The following is a 9001-nucleotide window of genomic DNA, read 5'->3' on the forward strand; positions in this document are numbered from 1 at the left end:
ATTCCTCCTGTTTATTCCCCATACTGTGAGCATTGGTATATAGGCATTTAAGGCCTTGCAAGACTGTGTGTGCCACCCCCCATTTAGGGAGACTGTCTGGACCCCCGTTCCTTACCTTACCTAGTTGAGCCTAGCCCATGATGCCATCTTATGCAAAACTGTTTTCAAAGGTCTATTTTTCAGCCTAAGGCATTGCAATATTGGGACTCATCTCAGCTTAAAGTAAGGAGCTGTGTTAGAAGTTTTAGAACCAAAATCAGTCAGGATGAAAACAGTGAAATGGGTGTCAGTGGGTTAGGGAATGGATACAGTGCAACTTAGTCTAATTTGTAATGGGAGTGGAGTGCTGTAGCTGGGATCGTCCAGGGAATATGCAAGAGCCAAGATTATTATAATTACTTTTAGTGACATTTTAATTGGACCAATGGTATAGTTAGATCGACTTTTGGGCACAAGAGGAAAACGACCAAGCTTTGTGCCCTAAAGCTGGTCTTAGGCCTCTCTTAACTATACAGTCAGTCCAATACAAGATCTCACGAAAAACACTCACCTTGCGCTCACACTGCTCCAATTTGGAAGTCAGAGGAAAGTGGGTGCAATGAGATGCAAGAGAGGAGAGGTGATAGAGCAGGAAAGTAACAGAAGGAAAAGGAGGAGGAAGGGAAATAGGGTGCCTTAACCGTGCATCCTGCTGTCAGCTGCTTTTCCAGGTCCGACTTTCTCTCTGGGCCTCTCAATATGCACTTATTCCCTGATCAAATTGGAGCCAAAAGAAAACAGGCACCACCTTTTTATTAGTGTTGATTTTTGCAGATTAGGTGTCAGACTTTTGCCTCCAAGTGTGCCGCTGGGCTACAACAATTTCCGAAGCATTGTGAGTTGCAAGGAAATTGGGGGTCTGTGGAACGGATCCCCCCAACTCGCACCTTTTTATAAGTAAGAAGCAACTGCACTGAAGACAATTTAAATTCATGCTTGTGTGAACCCAATGCAGGTGACACAGTAGAACCCACTGAATCGCTGTTGGTTTACATGGGCTCAGCTCAGCAAAAACGGTCTATGCATCTCTGCAAAACACAATTATGGAGCACAATTTTTCCCCAAAGGTAGGGGAATCTAAGCAAGCCAATGAGGCAGAACATCATTTAAGATGCTCTGTGTTATGCTACGAACTTTACAAATACCTCTAACTAGTTAATGATTTCCAATACAACAATGAAGCTCCAGCATTTCCTGAAAGCATAAGGGAAATAAGAGATTTTCATTTCAAATTCATTTTAGAAATAACATGACCAAAATAGATGCAGCAGTCCTGTACTCATTTGATAGCACAGCCTACCACTGTTTTCAGTCTAACATCCCTGTCTCCGTATAATGGAGGGTGCACCCGGTCTGGTATTTTAAACCAAGAATCACTCTTAACTGAGGAGATAATGACTTCAATATGTTTGTCAACGTGCCTGGTGTCACTAAGCCATATGCTTCCTGCAGCTGACTTGTTGATTTGCTAGCTCTACCAAATGTTTAGGACACGATCATGCTTTAGAAAAGGCTCAAATCCCAAAAATACAGACCTCAAAAATTAAGATTATGTCAAGACAGTACAAGCTCAGACAAGTAGGTCCAAACGCACTGGCTGGAGCTCGCTCCTGGCACTGGAACAGAGGCGGGAGTCACTGACTTTTTTTTAACCATTAAATCCCTATCATGTGGCGTTGACTTGAGAATCAAAGCAGAAACTCGCCAGCAACCCCAAATCTGTGCAGTCGTGCAGAAAGTGAAGTGTGAACTCACGAGTGTGTCACACCTGTGTTTTAAGCTGTGTGTTGCCTTCCCATTTACAGGAATGTAGGACTGGAAGGGACCTCCTGGCTCATGGAGTCCAGTTCCCTTCTGTCACCATGGTATAATCACCTTCATAACCACTTAAACTCCACTTTAATGTGAGTTCAGGTTTTTTTGCCCCTATTGCTTTTTTGGGGGAGGCTGTTGCAGAACCTTGTGCCCTTGATGTGTAAGAACCTCCTTCTAATTACCAGCCCATGTTTGAGCGTGGTAATTTTTTCCCGTTGGGCCACAATGGTCCTTTGGCTTCACTAGGTCTCTTTTGTCATTCTGGTGTTCACCCTCCTTATCCTATCTCCTTTCAACATAGATCACACAGGGTAAGCCCTTTCCATCTCCTCTCTGTGACGTGCTCTCCAATCCTTTACTTATCCTAATAGCCTTTCTTTGCACCTGTTCCAGTCTGGATTTGAGTTCATCTCTCTTGAGCATGGGTGGCCAGAAGAATGTGAGGTCTTGCTTATATGTTGTACAATTTCCATCTCTTTACTGGAAATCCCTTAGCGGACACACTAGCTTTTTTCATGGCTGCATTACCCTGGTGGATCTCAGCTGTCCTTTGATTATCTAGTAAACTCAAGTGGTTCCCCTTCTTAGTAGTTGCTAGTGATGAACTATTGGCTTAGAGCACAAGTTCTTGTCCCGAGTCCCTAAATTCTCAACTTTGCACTTGCACCACTGAATTTCACCCCATGTCTATTCCTCAAGGTTATCCCCTTCTTTCTCAACGATATCCTGGATCCTCTTATTGATCAACAATGACTCCTAACATTGTCTTCTCAGCATGCCCTTAAAATATTACTATTTTTTTTCTCTTTGAATGAGAATACAGGCAGTCTTCGACTGACAACGTTTCAAGTTACAACATTTCGCACTTACAACCTTTATAAATTGACACCCTGTTTCAACTTTATGATGCCAGTTTCGACTTACAACGCTTTCTCCGATGCGATGCCATGCCAGTGAACAAGTTCGCTGTGTCACCTATCTCCCTGGAGAACATCTGTCCAAACTTCCTTGGACACTTTCTTTACGAAAGCAGAAAAGAGTCCAGAAAAATTTGCAGCCGAGACTCGTGAGAAGACTCAAGCCAAGAACCCTTCAAAAAGTCCAACCAAGAGCCCTTGAAAAAGTCCAGCAAAGTCATCTCAAAGTCCTTCCAAATCAATATGATTGCTATTTACAATAGAAATACATTAATGTAGCTATATTACTCATCTATTATTGATCAAGTACAAAGTCTGGGGTATTTTTGGTGAAAATAGGGTATCTGGCCTTGGTTCAGGAACCACTCCCCCATTTATAACATTGTTTTTTATGAGAAAATTGGTTCCGAGTTGCAACGTTTCAACTTACGATGTGGTTTTCAGGAACCGATTGTGTTGTAAGTCCGAGGACTGCCTGTAGTAAACAAGATCCATCCTCGAAGAAACAGACATGGATTTGGAAGTGTTAATACCCTGCAGTTATAAAGCATCCTCTATCTGAAGATAGCCATGCACCTTATACACAAATTCTCATACCACCACCTAACAGAGAGAAAACAGGGGATACTCTTGAGTGAGAGGCACACCGTGAGTCAACGGAGCAATTAAGTGGAAAAGCCAGGAGTTCTAACTCCCCAGCTCTATAAACTGCTTATTTATACAATAGCATTGAAGAGCTTGCTTATATATTATGTGCATCACCTAGAATCAATGAACTACATTTTTCCCCCAAGGAAGGGCTCTAATCCAACTAGTGCCATGCTAAACATTTGCCCTATTGAACCTTCGGTAATATTTTTCCTTTCAGTTAATATGACACTGTGCACACAGCTCAGGCAGCCTTAAAATATTCTTTTGCAGCGGCGTCTGCAGCAGAACAACTGTTGACCAAGCAGAAATCTCCATTTTAATGCGATTTTTGGTTTTGTTTCATTTTGCTCCCTTGAGATGCGCAACACCCCTGCAGCAACTGCTCCTGAACTAGCCGTATGGTAATGCTGTTAAGCACTTATATCTCTATTGTAGCTTAAGACTGGATGGAGCCACAGACATATTACAAACTAAAGGAGGTATTTTTAGTCCTGGTTGGGGTGGAACGGAGCAGCTGTTTAAGGACGTAGTGACACTATCCAACAGCTTAGGGGACCAGAGGCAAATGAAACCTCAAGGCCAGTGGGGGGATTTAAGAATCAAAATGCAGGTCCCTCTACTGGAATTCAGCCCATGAATTACTGGCACTGTGCAAAGCACTAAGGCACTTTTCCTGACCACCGTTGAATCGTCTGCAAGATGGCAACCTCATTTAGCCAGTGTCCGTGACCAGCACTGATTCAAAGAAAAGAAGTGCTGCCTACTGAATCACAAACGACACTCTCCCTCCAGGATCCTTGGATTTGCGGTGGAGGCATCCAATTTGAGCGCTGGCCAATCTGGATCTAGCTTTGCTGATGAGATCTGACAAGACAGCCGCCCCAGGTGGCACGGTTTCGGGCTGTACAGCTGTGACACTTAACGGGACTCTGCACTTGCTCCCCTTGGGCACGAGCCCGCTCTAGGTTACTCAAATTCTTTCCGGTTTTACTGTGACTTAATTTTCTTTTCGTCTGTGCCCTTTTTGGGGTGAGACTAATATCAATTCTCCAAGCTCTGGCCCTTGGACAGCACAATCAATTACACGTACCGCCACCGAGCGTGCCAAGGAATCTAAATGTGTTTCTCTGCGCTGGAGCCACAGCTTCCCATTTGCTCCTTAATTAAACGTACCTATTAAAAGCAATGCAACATCCTCTGGCTTGTGTTGTTCCCATCCAGGGTAAATTTCTTTTTCATCTCTGACCCCTTAAAAACAAGGTTGTGCTCTGGACAGAGATTTTGTAAAGCAAATTCAAACCAACAAAAATTGCCGACAGCGGGCACTTCCATTGCACAGTGCCTGTATGAATCTCTCTCACCCCCCCGTGCTCTTTCAAACCTAAGGTCTGGAAGTCAACCTGAACTGCCTCCACTGAAGCTGTAACCACCATTTGAAAAGCTGCTTAGTTACACTTCTGTTGTTCCTGTGTCTTCAGCTGACTCAACCCTATTGTTTTCAATGCTATTTCAAAAGTCGAACCGACAGAAGATCCCCAATTCAAGGCCACTCGCATTCCTGAATTATACCTTTGTAAATCCACTGCGACAGTCATCTTATTTCAGCTTTTCCTTGTGGGGTTTTATTTTTTGGGGCGGGGGTGGGAGGGAGGCTGCAAGTTTAAATAAGAGCAAAATTTAGCCCCTCTGGCTTCTAAGCATTACAGAACCAGCTAGATCAGTGATTCTCAATGTTTTTAGACTCGAGACACCCCTTGGAAAACACCAGCTTTTACTTTTCACTTGTCTTTTGATTATGGAAATATAACAGAGCAATTCTTCGGTTGCAAAGGACTCAGCAGGTCAGAATATTTGTGATACATTGGAGTCCTGTTTGACATCTCTGGGTTTGTCTTGTGAATCACATTTGCACTACTAATAGTGGTAACACTGTGTGGCACTTGGCAGCACCCTTGAAAGCATCTCAATGCACCCCACTATGCCACTACACCCTGGCTGAGAATCACCAGATTGAGAATCGTATAGTTGAGAACTGGTTGGATACAGGTATAATACAGGGGCATCCTATCCAAACTCTGACCTCTCTAGTCCTAATCTCCTCTAACACATCTTACATTTGTTATGCAGTCCTTCCCTACAAAGTTGCATACCTGGACCCTTATCCAACATGAGGCTAATGAACCCGATATATTCCCTGCAGTGGATGCTGCAAAACCACCCTGCCAATGTGCCTCCATCCTGATTCATAAACAATTTCAGTGCTCAGGCCCATTCCTTTGCTTGCCAAAGCAGTTCTGTCGGCACATCTGACTGCTAGACTGTAACGCCACCTTCTTTACATTTTGCATTTCCTGCCTGACGAAACTGTCCTTCGTGTCACAATGTGATAGGGGCTATGGTGGACACAGTGGGCCTGTCTACATGTGCAATTAATGCGACTAAATAAACTCCAGTGCAATTTGAGCCAGAGTAGACTAATCCCAACATTATCATCTACATGTATTTAAGTGCAATAATTTATTCCACCATTGGACAGTACCCACTAGTGCTGTGCAAAGCTTCAGCAGCTGCTTCGATTTGGAGGAGATCAGGTCCGATTTGGCAGCCTAATCTCTCTGAATCAAATCAGAAGGCTCTGAATCAATTTGGAGAGGTTCAGAGATTTGGCCATAGAGTGTACAGGCAGGCACCAGGCAGTGCCAGAGGGAACAGTTGCGGGAGCAGCCAGACAAGCCCCGGCTTGAACTGGCAGCCCTGGGAGAAGCCGCGGCTCATGCCCCCAACCGGAGCAAGGCAGACAGTGCTGGCAGCCCTGGAAGAAGCAGCAGGCACTTGGGGCAGTGATCGGGGAACTGGGGAATTGAACTGGGAGCCAGGAGGAGGCCCCAGTCATTCCCCACAGCTGGGGGGAATCACCAGATTGAATCACTGTCCCTCCAAATCGCTGAATCTGAATCCGAAGTGAATACTTTCCACTTTGCACAGGCCTAGAACCCATGTCTGACAGGACTATCCTATGCTGAAGTAAATTAATCTACTGCACCCTAATTTTGGTGCACATGTAGATGGTATGCTTTACTGAACAGTACATTAGTCTACTGCACAGTAAAGTGCACGTGTAGACATGCCCAGTGTGTTCCTTCTAAACCTACCACTGGCCACGACTCAAAAATTAAGGTGATTTAAATCCTATCTAATGATGGCAACTATGCCGCCACCTTAGCAGCAGAAATGAAGAGATGCTGAACTGCGATCTGTTCTACTGCAAGATGGTATCTCCACACTGAAGAGCACTCAACTGCATGCCATCCGAATGCCCCACAAAAACCCTGACCCAGTAAATATTTGATCACACATCCATTATTTAAAGGGAGGGGGGAAAGATGGTTTTAAATAAATGCTGTTTCAGTCCTTGCTGAGGTTAAGTTGTTGAACTCACTCATCCCATTTATCTCTTGGACTGCTGTTGACTCGAATACCATTTCCTATGGTAAGCAGCTGTTTTGTAAATGGGTTACATTAAAATAAAATAAAAACACACACCAACAGAAGCCATTTAAAAATAAAACTTGCTTAAATCAGTAATCTCAGCTTGTCTTTCATATGCAGCCACCGGAGCGAGCAGAAAAGAAAGCATAACTTTTATCAGAACCACCTGCTCCAGCCTCTTTGTCGAGGGAAACTAACATGCAATGCAATTTCACTGGAGAGAGCATTGCTCATGCTAAACCGCTTTGCCATTCACAGCACATTGCTATGATAAAAAGGTCTGAGTGGAGGTGGAGACACTTGACAAGAAGCGGCATGACGGTCGTCATGGCGGTAAGTACCATGTGGGGGTTTGCACCGTGAAGAGGTGGGTTTTGATTTACTTGGGATAAGCATATCCAGACACCTATGGTGATGGCAACAGAGGGCCAACACCTAAGACGTTTAATGAACAAAAAGCCTTATTTGATTATGGCACCTCTGCAGACCTATGAGGGTAGGGCAGAACTGACTGGATGGAAAGACGATGAGGAACAGAAAGGAGTTACAGGAGGGGTCAGCAACATTGGGCAAGATGGCAAAAACACCCACAATGTCGACTTGTAAGGTGTTGGCATGCCAGGGATGCATGGTGGGGTAGCCGTGAAGGCCCCAATCCTTGTTGTGGCAGTACAGCCCTGGCCCCTTCCCCACCGTCCACCCAAAGACATGTGTGCCAAGCAAAATGCCTTCACGTGTCACATTCTGGCATCCTATCAGGGGTTGCCTACCCCTGAGTTATAGGAAGGGAGTATCACTGGGACAACACAGAGGGCAACAGTACAGTAAAGAACATAGACGACTAGATAACTAGAAGACCAGCTACTAGATAACACTAAGCTGGCAGATCTGTGAATTGGCAGATGTTGGGGGAATGTATATACTTATTGAAGGAACGACTGTGGCTTGGAAACATGGGAATGCTGGATGGGAGGAAAGTTGTGTCCCTGCTGTTGGGGAGGAGGTAGAATTGATACTTAATTAGGTAATTACACCATCACTGTTTTAATGCTGTTTGCTCGGAACCCTTGCGATGCTTCGAGTCCGCACTATGGCTCTATATTTAGCTCTCCTCACATTCACAGACAGACTGCTAAAGAAAAGAACAGCTTTACAGTCCCCCAAATAAAATTTCCAAGTGTTAATTACAGAACAAGAGGCATATTCAGCAATGCACACACACATGCTCACGCTCACACACACACACACACACACACACACACACACGAAACTGAAAATATATACTGTACTTTGGCTACCCGTCTTTTGCCATTACACCTCATTTCCGATTCTGACATGCCGGCACCCGTGCTCTCCTCTTCCTATGCGATAAAGCCAGCAGGCTATGATGTCACGTTTGCATTATGGCACTGATGATGAGTCAGTCTGTGGTGATCTCTCAGCATGTCGTAATGCTGGAAATCCTGGAATCAGGCTGAAAGCTCATTGTATTGTGACACTGCATGAAATACGTGTGGGGCGATACCAGTGTCACAAAGCCAGGATTTGCAGGACACGGCTACACAGGAAACTAAGACCATACTGTTTCAGAAGTGGTGGCGACCGTTCATCACAACTCCAAGTTGTTATCCAGTGCATTGTAAGGCAGCAGGCATGGGACCTCCAAGAGTCAGAGCAGGCAAATCTGAAGGTCATGAGAACAGGAGTGAACTTTTAGGCTCCAAATTAATTATATTTGCATTAGTTGCAGGGCCCTTCATTGGCAGCCTGCTGCTGATAAGAGCTGTCAATGACCGTAACAGGGATTCACAAGATTTCCTCAAAAAAAATCTACTGAAGAGTTTCTTTGTGTACAGGCCCGATAGAGCTCCTTTATACAGACACATCACACAGTTCCTTAGACTTTGAGAAACTGTGAAATCTTCATTTTCAAGACCAGACTGGACAGACATGTGGCTGGGATGGTTTAGTCAGAATCATAGATAACACAAGATAGTCATAGATAGTCAATCCTGCCTTGAGCAGAGGCATAAACACCGTGTGCCCCTGGCGGCTTGGGGGGCATGGCAACCACCCAAAGGTGGTGGTGG

The 9001-nt window shown here is 44.7% G+C and overlaps 1 protein-coding gene across 2 annotated transcripts in view; it reads right to left on the bottom strand.

Annotated features, from left to right (window-relative positions):
* TSNARE1 (t-SNARE domain containing 1) overlaps nucleotides 1-9001 on the bottom strand; it is a 1046259-nt gene that overhangs the window by 317174 nt on the left and 720084 nt on the right. The window lies entirely within an intron of this gene.

Source organism: Gavialis gangeticus, unplaced genomic scaffold (genome assembly GCF_001723915.1).
Source record: "Gavialis gangeticus isolate Ggan-Ray unplaced genomic scaffold, GavGan_comp1, whole genome shotgun sequence".
In the NCBI taxonomy this organism is placed as follows: domain Eukaryota; kingdom Metazoa; phylum Chordata; order Crocodylia; family Gavialidae; genus Gavialis; species Gavialis gangeticus.